This window comes from Apium graveolens, chromosome 6 (genome assembly GCF_009905375.1).
Source record: "Apium graveolens cultivar Ventura chromosome 6, ASM990537v1, whole genome shotgun sequence".
Classification (NCBI taxonomy): domain Eukaryota; kingdom Viridiplantae; phylum Streptophyta; class Magnoliopsida; order Apiales; family Apiaceae; genus Apium; species Apium graveolens.
In genome coordinates this window covers 167,880,507-167,891,685 of record NC_133652.1, presented here as the reverse complement: position 1 = coordinate 167,891,685, position 11,179 = coordinate 167,880,507, and positions in this window count along the sequence as shown.

The window sequence follows — 11,179 nt, the reverse complement described above, 5'->3', positions numbered from 1 at the left end:
GGTCGAGATCATCCAAGCCAAGTGTGCAATATGGTATGTGTGATATTATTTGATATTAAAATATGATATATGAGTATATGTGGCTATGTGTACTATTATATTTATAAGGTGAATATAAATTGCGTGCATATAGGCCTAAGTGCCCTTTGTGTTGTAAATAGTAATGAGTTGGTGAGAATATATTATAATGAGGATATTATTATTTATGTAGGATCTCGAGACGAGGGTAAACTTTCCATAAAGGTTGAGTAAAGCTTCCAGTTGCTCCTACCAGCCAGACCAGACCAGCCTTTCTCAAGGCAAGTGATTCAACCTGTTTTTCATTTACACTGCAAATGTGTGTTAATTAGTTTATATATTGATGCGAGTATCCTGAGTAATCTTGATATACTAGAACCAAGTGACTCTTAAGTCTATTTTCGTATTATATAAAAATTCCATGAACCCTCAATGTCATATTGCAAGTAGATCGAAGGTCGTATCATGCTAGTACATCAAAGTAATTGGAATGCCATGATAAAAATAAAGATTTGTTATAATTCTTGTTTGATCCTCTTGATCAACATACTATTGATTCCTAAAATCTTGACATCTCACCCTAATGCTTGAACCCCAATAGAAACCTTACCCTGATACTTAAAAACCAGATATTCTTTGGAGTTGTTCATGATTTTTTTTGATAACCCTATCCTTACCCTAAAGTTTGACATCCTGATATACCTTAAGCTAATGATCACTTTCTTTATACCTTACCCCTTGATGCTTATCTTCTTGATGGTATAATACCTATACCTTATCTACAATCCTTGCTTTAAGCCTAGTTCGGCATTATTCTTTCATATTATCCAATATCCTTGCTAGAACACCTTGTCAAAGTTCTTGTATACGGAAACTTTTCAATTACCTTAATAAAGTAAAGTCTAGTAGATCATGGCCCTGGCATTTTGTGACATATTTCCAGTGTTCAAATTTGATCTATAATCCCTTGATAAAATGTTTACTGTTTAAGAGATTTTATTATCAATCGGCATCAGTTTTTGAAATGATTAAAATGTGGATTTTCAATCCCAAAGGGGGATAAATGTTTTCTTGAACAGTGGATCTGGACTGAGATGCGAGTCCTTTCCACATTTATATTGTAAGCTTAAAAGTTTCCTAGGGATCCCATTAATGTTTTAGAACCCAGCGAGGTTCGGGATAACTTCGCGGTTGATCACCGGCTGTAATCCGTAGCGTCATAAAATGATTTTGTTTAAGTTATGATTTTGAAAATGTTTTGATTCAAGAAAATGATGCCATCACCCAAAGTTTTATCTCTTGTTAGTATTGGTTATGTCATCACATTGTCATTCTTTTATATATATCTCGATTTATGCTCGTACCGCATTATTTAGAACTTGTTGAGCATTTGGCCCACTCCTTGCTTTATCCTGATATTACAGCTAGCAGCTATGGTTAGATTCAAGCAGACAGCACGTAAGACCTGTGACGCTGATGTGTATGTCCGAGCTCAGGTAGAATTATAGATAGTTTTGTGTGAGGACTCGATATTAAAATCAGTTGTAATAGGTGGTAGTGTTGGGCTGTTCCAAACCCTAAACTGTAAGATCTTGGATTCCGTTAAGATTACTTTCTTTTAAATGTTGTAATAGTTATATTTATTCTGTTTGTTAAGATGGGGGTGTGACAACAACAACTTTGAAGAAATAGCGGGGAGTTATTGTCTAAGATAAGTTGTGTAGGTATTACAATTATTTTGAGGCGGTGACCTTTGTGTTACGCACCAAGACAAATATTTGTAAAGGGTGTAACGGCTTTTCCGCCTACTAAAGGAGCGAGTTTATTATAAGGGAAAATCCTGAGTCCAGGAGAGGAGCTCAGGGACCGGAGTAGGGGTGAGCGAATTTATTAGAGGTTGCGCCATCGCGAACTAGGATAAAATCACGGTGTGGTATTTTCTTTCCTTGCACTTTATTTTTCGCACATATAAACTGCATAACCACTCGGTAAGGAATTAAAAAGGGATAAAATAGTTTTAAAATGCTAAAAAAAAATTTAAATTGGTAATTAAGCTATTCAACCCCCCTTCTAGCTTAAAATATCCCTCTTACGGGACCTTATAATTGGTATCAGAGTAGTGCTTTTTAATGTGTTTGTTAAGTGATTTGCATATTTACAGGCACAACAAAAACTGATCCGGAATGGCGTATATTAATCATGTTGGATGTGGTGAAGGTCTATCTAGCTTACGACCTCCTCTATTTGATGGCACCAACTTTGCAACATGGAAAATGAGGTTTCGCATTTATGCTAGATCTCAAGGAGTCAAAGTTTGGATGGCTATCGAAGACGGTGTTTGCATTCCTACCAAAACTATCGATGACACCATCGTCGAAAAGAAGGTTAGTGAATACAACTTAGAGGAAGAAGCCACAATGAATATAGCCGCAAAGGCGGAAATGGTTCTCACAAGTGCACTTGCAGAAAAAGAATATAAAAGAGTAAATAATTACAAGTCGGCACAACAAATGTGGAACAAATTAGTGGTAACCTATGAAGGAACCACTGATATAAAAGATTCTCAGATGGATACATTGATCCAAGAATATGAGAATTTTAAACTCCAAGAAGGAGAAAATATCATCGATATAGAAAAAAGATTTACTTGTATAATTGATGAGTTATCTCAACTTGGAAAGAATTATACTCAAAATGAAAAGAATAGAAGAGTGCTCAAATCTCTACCTCCTAGTTGGAAGGTTAAAGTCACTACTATAAAGGTGATGCACAACTTAAATGAGTATAAGATTGATGACCTATTCGGAAATCTTCGTGCTTACGAAGAAGATAATGTTCCGGAAAAGGTTGCTCCAAAGGTGGAGGATAAAAAGAAAAATATGGCTCTAAAGGACATACTAATTGATGAAGATGAAAATGACGAGGAGTTAAACGAGGAACTCCAAAATCTCGATGAGAGTGAAATTGCTCTACTCACGAGACAACTTCGTCGTGTGCTTCAAAGAAAAGCTCAAACATACGGAAAAGGCATTCTTAAATCAAATAATCAACAAAGAGTTTTTAACTCTAAGGGAAGGCCAAATTATTCTCAAAATTATTCTTCCAATTATAAGAGTAATTATCCGTCAACGAGCTACAATAAAGGCAAAGGCAATCAAAATATAAATACCTATAGTAATGCCAATGCCTCTACAAACCATCCGGTTTACACTCCTCCAAAACCCAAAGAATCATCTCTGGAGGAAACACAAGATGTGTGTTTCGAGTGTATACAACCCGGTCATTATAAAAGAAAATGTCCTAAACTTTCAAAGGGACGAAGTCTCATGGCCGAAAATGGTTGGGATCTAAGTGAAGATGAAGAAGCTCCGGAAGCTAGTGAAGAAGTGGTCAATCTATGCTTAATGGCTCTCGGAGATGAAACCACCTCAACGAAAATCTCCTCTTCAAATCAAGAGGTAACATATAACTATGTCTCAATTAAATCTTTATTAGATGAATCTAGTTTATCTCTCGTAGATATGAATAAGCATGATTTAATTGAACTTGTAGTAAGTTATAAAAATAAATATAAAGATGATGAACAAAGGCTTCATTTGTTATGGTCCGAGAAGATGAAAATTGAGGAAATTCATCATACTCAAAATAAAGAATATACTCGGATGTTGGACTTAAAAGTCCAAGATGAGAATGAGATTACATCTCTAAAAGATCAAAACCATCTCATCAAGATTGAGGTAAATAAACTTCAAGAAAACATACTCAATCTTGAAATGGAGAATATATCATTAATTCTCATTGACGAAGAGATGGAACATGAAAAGATACAATTGAATGACAATATTTGTAAACTTCACATTGATCTATTGAACTTAAAGATTCTAAATAAATCAAATGTTCAAGATATAGAAACATCTTATAAAAACAATCTTGATAAAGAAAAAGAGCTATTAGAAACCAATGAGCTTAAAAATGAAGCTCTAAGGTTAAAAGAAGAAAATTATAAACTCATAGCTCAAGTTAAGGATCAAGAAAGAATCCTTAATAACAAGATTGATGCCTTAAAGAAAGAAAATGAAAATCTTGAAAAAGTCATTCAAAGATTTACAAAAGGCAATAAGATGTTGGATCAAATGGTGCATATAAAAACCTCATATAATCATGAAGGTTTGGGATATAATAAGAATTCTCCTCCTAAAGGAAATACTCGGAGATTTGTATCACCAATAAAGACTTCACCCGAATCACCATCTTATAAATGTTCTTATTGCAATAAAATGGGACATACCATTCAATATTGCAAATTCAAGAATGGTGAAATTAAGGGGAAGCATGTATGGATTCGCAAGGAATCATACAAGAAAGATGATAAACGTGTGCCTCACAAAAATATGGAATATAAGAATCCAAGGCAACAATGGTCTCATCAACCAACTATGTTTCAAAATAGAAACACACAATATCATGTAAATGGTAGTGCATGTAGAAGGCAACAACCTTTTAGTAGAAATACTTATGCTAATTACCATGCTAATAATAGATATAATGTTTATCATGCTCCATCAAGATTTAATGATAGCTCTAGATATTATCTACCTCAAACTAGGCCTTATGCATCTAGAAATATTTACATGCCTAATGATAATTATACCATGCCTTGCTTCTTTCATAAATCAAATGTTATATATGATGTACTAATCCCAGGACCCTCAAGACAAAGGGGTACCTATAAATTTAACTAATCATGTATGTAGGTGTGTTTTGCCGCAAAACAAGACATATGGTACCTTGATAGTGTATGTTCAAGATATATGACCGGTAATAAGTCACTCTTGAACAACATTAAAAAGGTTACCATGGGGAGCGTAACATTTGGTGATAGTAGTAAAGGAAATATTGTCGGCATCGGAGATATCGGAAATGGGAAAGTTAAAATTTCCGATGTTCAATTGGTCAACGGGTTAAGGTACAATCTTCTCTCCATAAGTCAACTATGCGACAATGACTACAAGGTAATTTTCTACACTACCCATTGTTTTATATTAGATAAACTTGGAAAATTGGTTCTCACTCGCCCTAGAAATAAAAATGTTTATACATGTGACATGAGCAAGCAAGTAAACGTATGCCTAATCACTATAAATGATGATCCATGGCTATGGAATCGAAGATTAGAACATGCCAACATGAAGTTGATTAAGAATATATCAACTAAAGACCATGTCCGAGGTATACCAAAACTAAACTATCATAAAGATCATACTTGTGAAGCTTGCGAAGTTGGTAAACAAATTCGAGCTTCTCAAAAAGCAAAGTTTATGGTATCTACCTCGAGACCTCTCAAGTTACTACATATGGATCTTATTGGTCCGGTTCCTATACAAAGTCTCGGAGGTTGCTCATATACGTTGGTAGTTATGGATGATTATTCACGATTCACATGGACTGAATTTCTCAAAGCCAAAAGTGATGCTTTTGAGTCCTTCTCATCTTTATGTAAAAGGATTCAAAATCAACAAAATAAAACCATAGTCTATATAAGGACTGATCATGGTAAAGAATTTGAGAATTCAAGTTTCACCAACTTTTGTGATAAACATGGCATCACACATAATTTTTCCGCTCCATACACTCCTCAACCCAACGGAGTAGTTGAACGAAAAAATAGAACACTCCAAGAAATGGCTAGCACAATGCTAAATGAATATCGTCGACCTAAATATTTTTGGGCCGAGGCTATATCAACCGCTTGCCATATTCTTAATCGGGTTTTGCTACGACCTATAAAACAAAAGACTCCTTACAAGTTATATTTTGGCAAAACTCCGAACTAAGCTACTTTCGAGTATTCGAAAGCAAGTGCTTCATATTAAATTCAAAAGAGTACCTTACGATGTTTGATCCTAAATCAAACGAAGGTATATTTCTTGGATACTTGAACAATAGTAAAGCTTATCTAGTGTTTAACCTCAAATCGCTTGTGGTGGAAGAATCTATGAATGTCGCTTTTGATGAAAGTAAACCACCGGCGAAATATAAAGATCTTGTTGACCAAGAAAATATTGAACAAGATGATATTGAAAAGGTTATTCGACAATTCGAAAATATGGATCTCGGGACTCCCGTACATAAAAATCCATTAGAATTGGACAAAAAGTAAGATGAACTTCCTCAAGCAATTCCCACTGTAAAAAGTCATCCATTAGATAACGTACTTGCAGACTTAAGGAAGGGAGTTCAAACGCGGTCACAAGTTCAAAACGTTGTGACTCATCTTATTTTTCTATCTCAAATAGAACCTAAGACCGCAAAAGAGGCTTTATTAGACGAGGATTGGATTTCTGCTATGCAAGATGAATTGCTCCAATTTACTCGTAGTAAAGTATGGGAACTTGTCCCTAAACCTCATGATACTTCCATTATTGGCACAAAATGGGTATTTCGAAATAAATTAGACGAAAATGGAACGATTTTTCGAAATAAAGCAAGGTTAGTTGCACAAGGATATACCCAAATGGAAGGTATAGACTTTGATGAAATATATGCACCTGTAGCAAGAATTGAATCAATTTGAATGCTATTGGCTTATGCTTGTCATAAAAATTTCAAAGTCTATCAAATGGATGTGAAATCTGCATTCTAAAATGGGATTTTGGAAGAGGAAGTATATGTGAAACAACCTCCTGGGTTTGAAGATGCAACACATCCCGATTATGTCAATAAACTATATAAAGCTCTATATGGCTTAAAACAAGCCCCAAGAGCATGGTACGAAAGGTTGAACAAGTTCCTACTAGACAATAAATATAAGATGGGAATGGCCGATAAAACCTTATTTACGAGGCAAGAAAAAGATGATATATTGCTCGTACAAATATACGTAGATGACATCATTTTTGGGTCAACAAATGATGCACTATGTAAAGAATTCTCTGAAAACATGAGTAAAGAATTCGACATGAGTATGATGGGAGAATTAAACTTCTTTTTAGGATTACAAATAAGGCAATCTGATGAAGGCATCCATATCTCTCAATCCAAGTATTGTAAAGAGATATTGAAAAAGTTCGAAATGGATAATGTCAAACCCATCTCTACTCCTATGTCTACATCCAATAAATTAACGGAAGATCCAAAAGGAATTCCCGTAGACACAAAGAAATATCGAGGAATGATCAGTAGCTTGCTCTATATAACTGCAAGTCATCCCGATATTCAATATAGTGTTTGTAAGTGTGCTAGGTTTCAAGTAGCACCTAAAGAATCTCATTTATCCGCGGTAAAAAGGATATTGAGATATCTTAAAGGAACCACTGATGTTGGTCTCTGGTATCCAAAAAGGAATACCATTTGACTTAGTATGTTTTTTTTGATTTGGACTATGCCGGGAATTTAGCCGACAGGAAAAGTACTAGTGGTAATTGTCAGTTTCTCGGTGGATGTTTAGTTTCGTGGTTTTCGAAGAAACAAAATTCCGTATCCATCTCAACAACCGAGGCTGAGTATATAGCAGCTGCAAAGTGTTGTGCTCAAATACTGTGGATGAAGCAAACACTAGCTGACTATAATATAAAATTTGATGTGATCTCCATCTTATGCGATAATACGAGTGTTATTGATCTTAGCAAGAATCCCGTATTACATTCTAGATCTAAACATATAGATGTGAGACATCATTTTTTACGTGATCATGTCAATAAAGGCGATATAAAAATGACTCATATTGATACTGAGATCAATCTCGCTGACATATTCACAAAACCATTAAATTCCGGAAGATTCACTAAACTCCGCTTGGATATAGGAATGTTGGAATTTATGAAATAATGGTTTATATAAAGAACAGTTGAGAATTATAAAGAAATCTCAACGATAAGGATATTCTCCCGATGAAGTTATTAAGTTTATCTGAAACTCAGATTTGTCAATAAAGAAATTTATTGATCGGATTAAGATAACTTAAATAGCCCAGATTAACCGGGAAAATAAAATTATTCAAGTGAATATTTATTATTCCATAAGATTTATAAATATTTAGAAATCCTTCTTATACAAACTAATAATTATGTTTCAATTAAGTATATATATATATATCTTTTGGTCTTAAATATATATTCTAATTGTTTCTAAATACATGTTATTTAAAGTATATATATATAAATATCTCTTTAATATTTATATATTTAAATAAATCAAAATTTTTAAGTATAAATATAATCCAGATATATTTATAATTATTTTTTAGTTTTTCTTATTATCCAGCCCAAATTAAAAAAATTATTATCCGGCCCAAAAAGCTTCTATATCCAAGCCCATATATTTTAAATATAGAAACTATTTATCAAATCCAACCCAGTTTTTTTTGGCCCAATTTTATTAAGCCCAATCGCTGATTACATTTTTTAATCCCAGCCATCCATACCTTACCCTAATAAATCCGGGTCGTTCATTTCCTAAAATATAAAAACGTACACTGTTGGTACAGTGCACGCTCTAGTCTATCGATTAACCCTAATCTCTCTCAGCCTCTTCTCTTCCGTCTCTCTTCTAAAGAACCCTAATTCAGTCTTCTTCATTTCTATCTTCAATTCTTGATGAAATTCATCAGATACTATGCTTATATTGCAATAATCGGAGTTAAGAATATATGATTAATAAATCGTGGTTGGGTCGGTGAAATCAAATCGAATTTACTGATGATTAAAATCGACGATTTATACTTAAATCGAACGAGAATCATCAAATCAGACAAGTTTATATATATATACACTCAATTATCTTTGATTTGAATCATTGATTTAGCAAAAACTGACTCGATTTCAAGTTGTATGACAGGAGAAGACGTGAAAATGCTAATTTCTCTGGGAAAAGGAAGACTCTATGGTTGCATGCGACGGAGAAGACTAAATCGGAGGTTGACTCAGTCCGCGACTGAGTCAACCAGGTAAGACTTACGAGTCAGGCCAGACTCTAGGCTCAGGTGTGAAATATTTTTCTATTCCAGTCGTATTGGTTTTGGTAAAGATGTGGTTTAATTTCAGTTTAAGTGTGATCAAATTGAAAAGAGTAGAGTTCGGATTATTGATGAACTTGTTGTCATTTGAGAAATTATCTGATTGGATTTACATTATTCGGTGGAATTAGTGTTATCTGTTGATTTTGTGATTTTCAGTTGGATTTCAGATTATCTGTTCAAACCATGTTTATCTGATGAATTGGTAATCATTTATTTGAAATAAAGTTGAGTCAAGAAAGTAGGGTGATTAATCTGGAATGTATGATTGTTTAAAATGATCACTGTTAAGGGCAATTTGGTTAAGCTTACACGGACTATAAAATATAAGTGTAAATTATGAGCTGGATAGTTGAAAGTATACTTAACATGCTTGGTTATATTGCTGGTTTGAATTAAAATCTCAGAGAAATTGTTTAAAAACAGGTCTCAAAATTTGCTTGGTTAATGATGGATTCTTGGTACAAGTTTGACTGATTGTTGATATACTTGAACTAAGTAAGTCAGTGTTCTGATTGTATTGAGTTGTTAGTTCCTTGATGATTCTGTGTAATATTTGAATCCCTATTTTTAAAATAAACCTACCAAGGTGTACTAAAGAATGTTGGTAATTTGGTTTTCAATGACAATTACATATATTTATGTCCTGAGTGCCTGTTAATCTCTATAGAACTATTGAAATGTTTAAATGCTAGTGATCTATGTACTATTAACAGGATGTTATTTGTCTTCTTTTCACAACTTATACACATTAGTTTTCAAAGAATTTTTTTTAAAAAAGGAATCTGTCTTAGATTAATAAGTATTAGTTGTGTTTTAAAGCCTTCTGCTAACACCTGATTATCTTGGTTTCTTGGAATACTTACCTGCTAAACTTTGTGTAATCTTACTGATTAGTATTATTCCATTTATGAGTGATTTAAGACTGTTGAAATGTTTAAATGTGTGATCAACTAAATGTGCAAGCTGTCCTGATTGAAGTCTTATACAATGAATCTGGATAAGAAATGTCTCCAACCCCTAGTTGCCTATCTGATAGAATGTACTTAGTCTATGCATGATGATCTGTGGACTATTAGTGCAACACTGTTTACTAGTCTGTGTTTATTTATACTTAAACATTTATAAAAAATCAGATAAGGTATTGTGTACATTGAGTTGTGTAATATAAACAAATACACTCACACACCAGCCCTCACAGTAAGACCTGGCAGGGGAGCCTTGAGCATCCCTGTATCTGGATCACTGCTGTGATTAATGGCCACTTAGAAAATTAAGGTGACATTGTATTTTAACTTACTGCATTTAAAGTGTTTTATCTGATATAAATGATCAGAGTATTTTATTGCCTTGAATGCTATTTGAATTAAATGACCACTGATTTTGTATGCTCTGTTATATGTTTAATATGCATGACATTCCTTTGGTTGCATCTCATTAATAACATAATTTCTTGAGAAATAAATGTAACAGATCTTATTTGCTTTAAAAAAGTTCAGTTCTTCAATCAAATTCACTTCACACACAGCTCATCCTTAAATGCTTCTACACTTAAAGTACAGTTCCTGTGTAGTAGAGTAAGCTAGGATGTCAACTTTATGTCTCACAGTTTCCAAAATCTGTACTTATGTACTGTGTTGTTTTCTAAAGTAGACACAAAGACAAAGATTTAATACATTCTTTATTTGCTTGCTGGAATAATTTGTGAATCTGTGTTAATATGTTGCATTACATCATTCTCTCATATACATCATCCTAGTATCTACTTGGATTTTTGTATAACACAGTCATGCATGCATTAAATGTGTTTCACTGTTCATGAACAGTAAATTTTAAAAAAAAATCTTAAATTTTAAAATCTTTTCTCTTTGCATCTGTGTTAAATGGTTATATATACATGCATATCCTATGTGTTGTATTCACACACACACTAGTTGCATAAATTCCACTTCACTTGCAACATTAACCCAAATGCTAACCCTTTTTACCCTAAACCAAGACCACTGATTGAAAACCCATATCTTCTTGAAAATATGGAGAAAAATCAGTTTCATCACCATAAGACCTCTTCCTTCAAACCTGTTCCAACCTCACTACCCAAACACCATCACAAAAGACACCTCCCTCCGAGAAAATACAGAAAGGGAT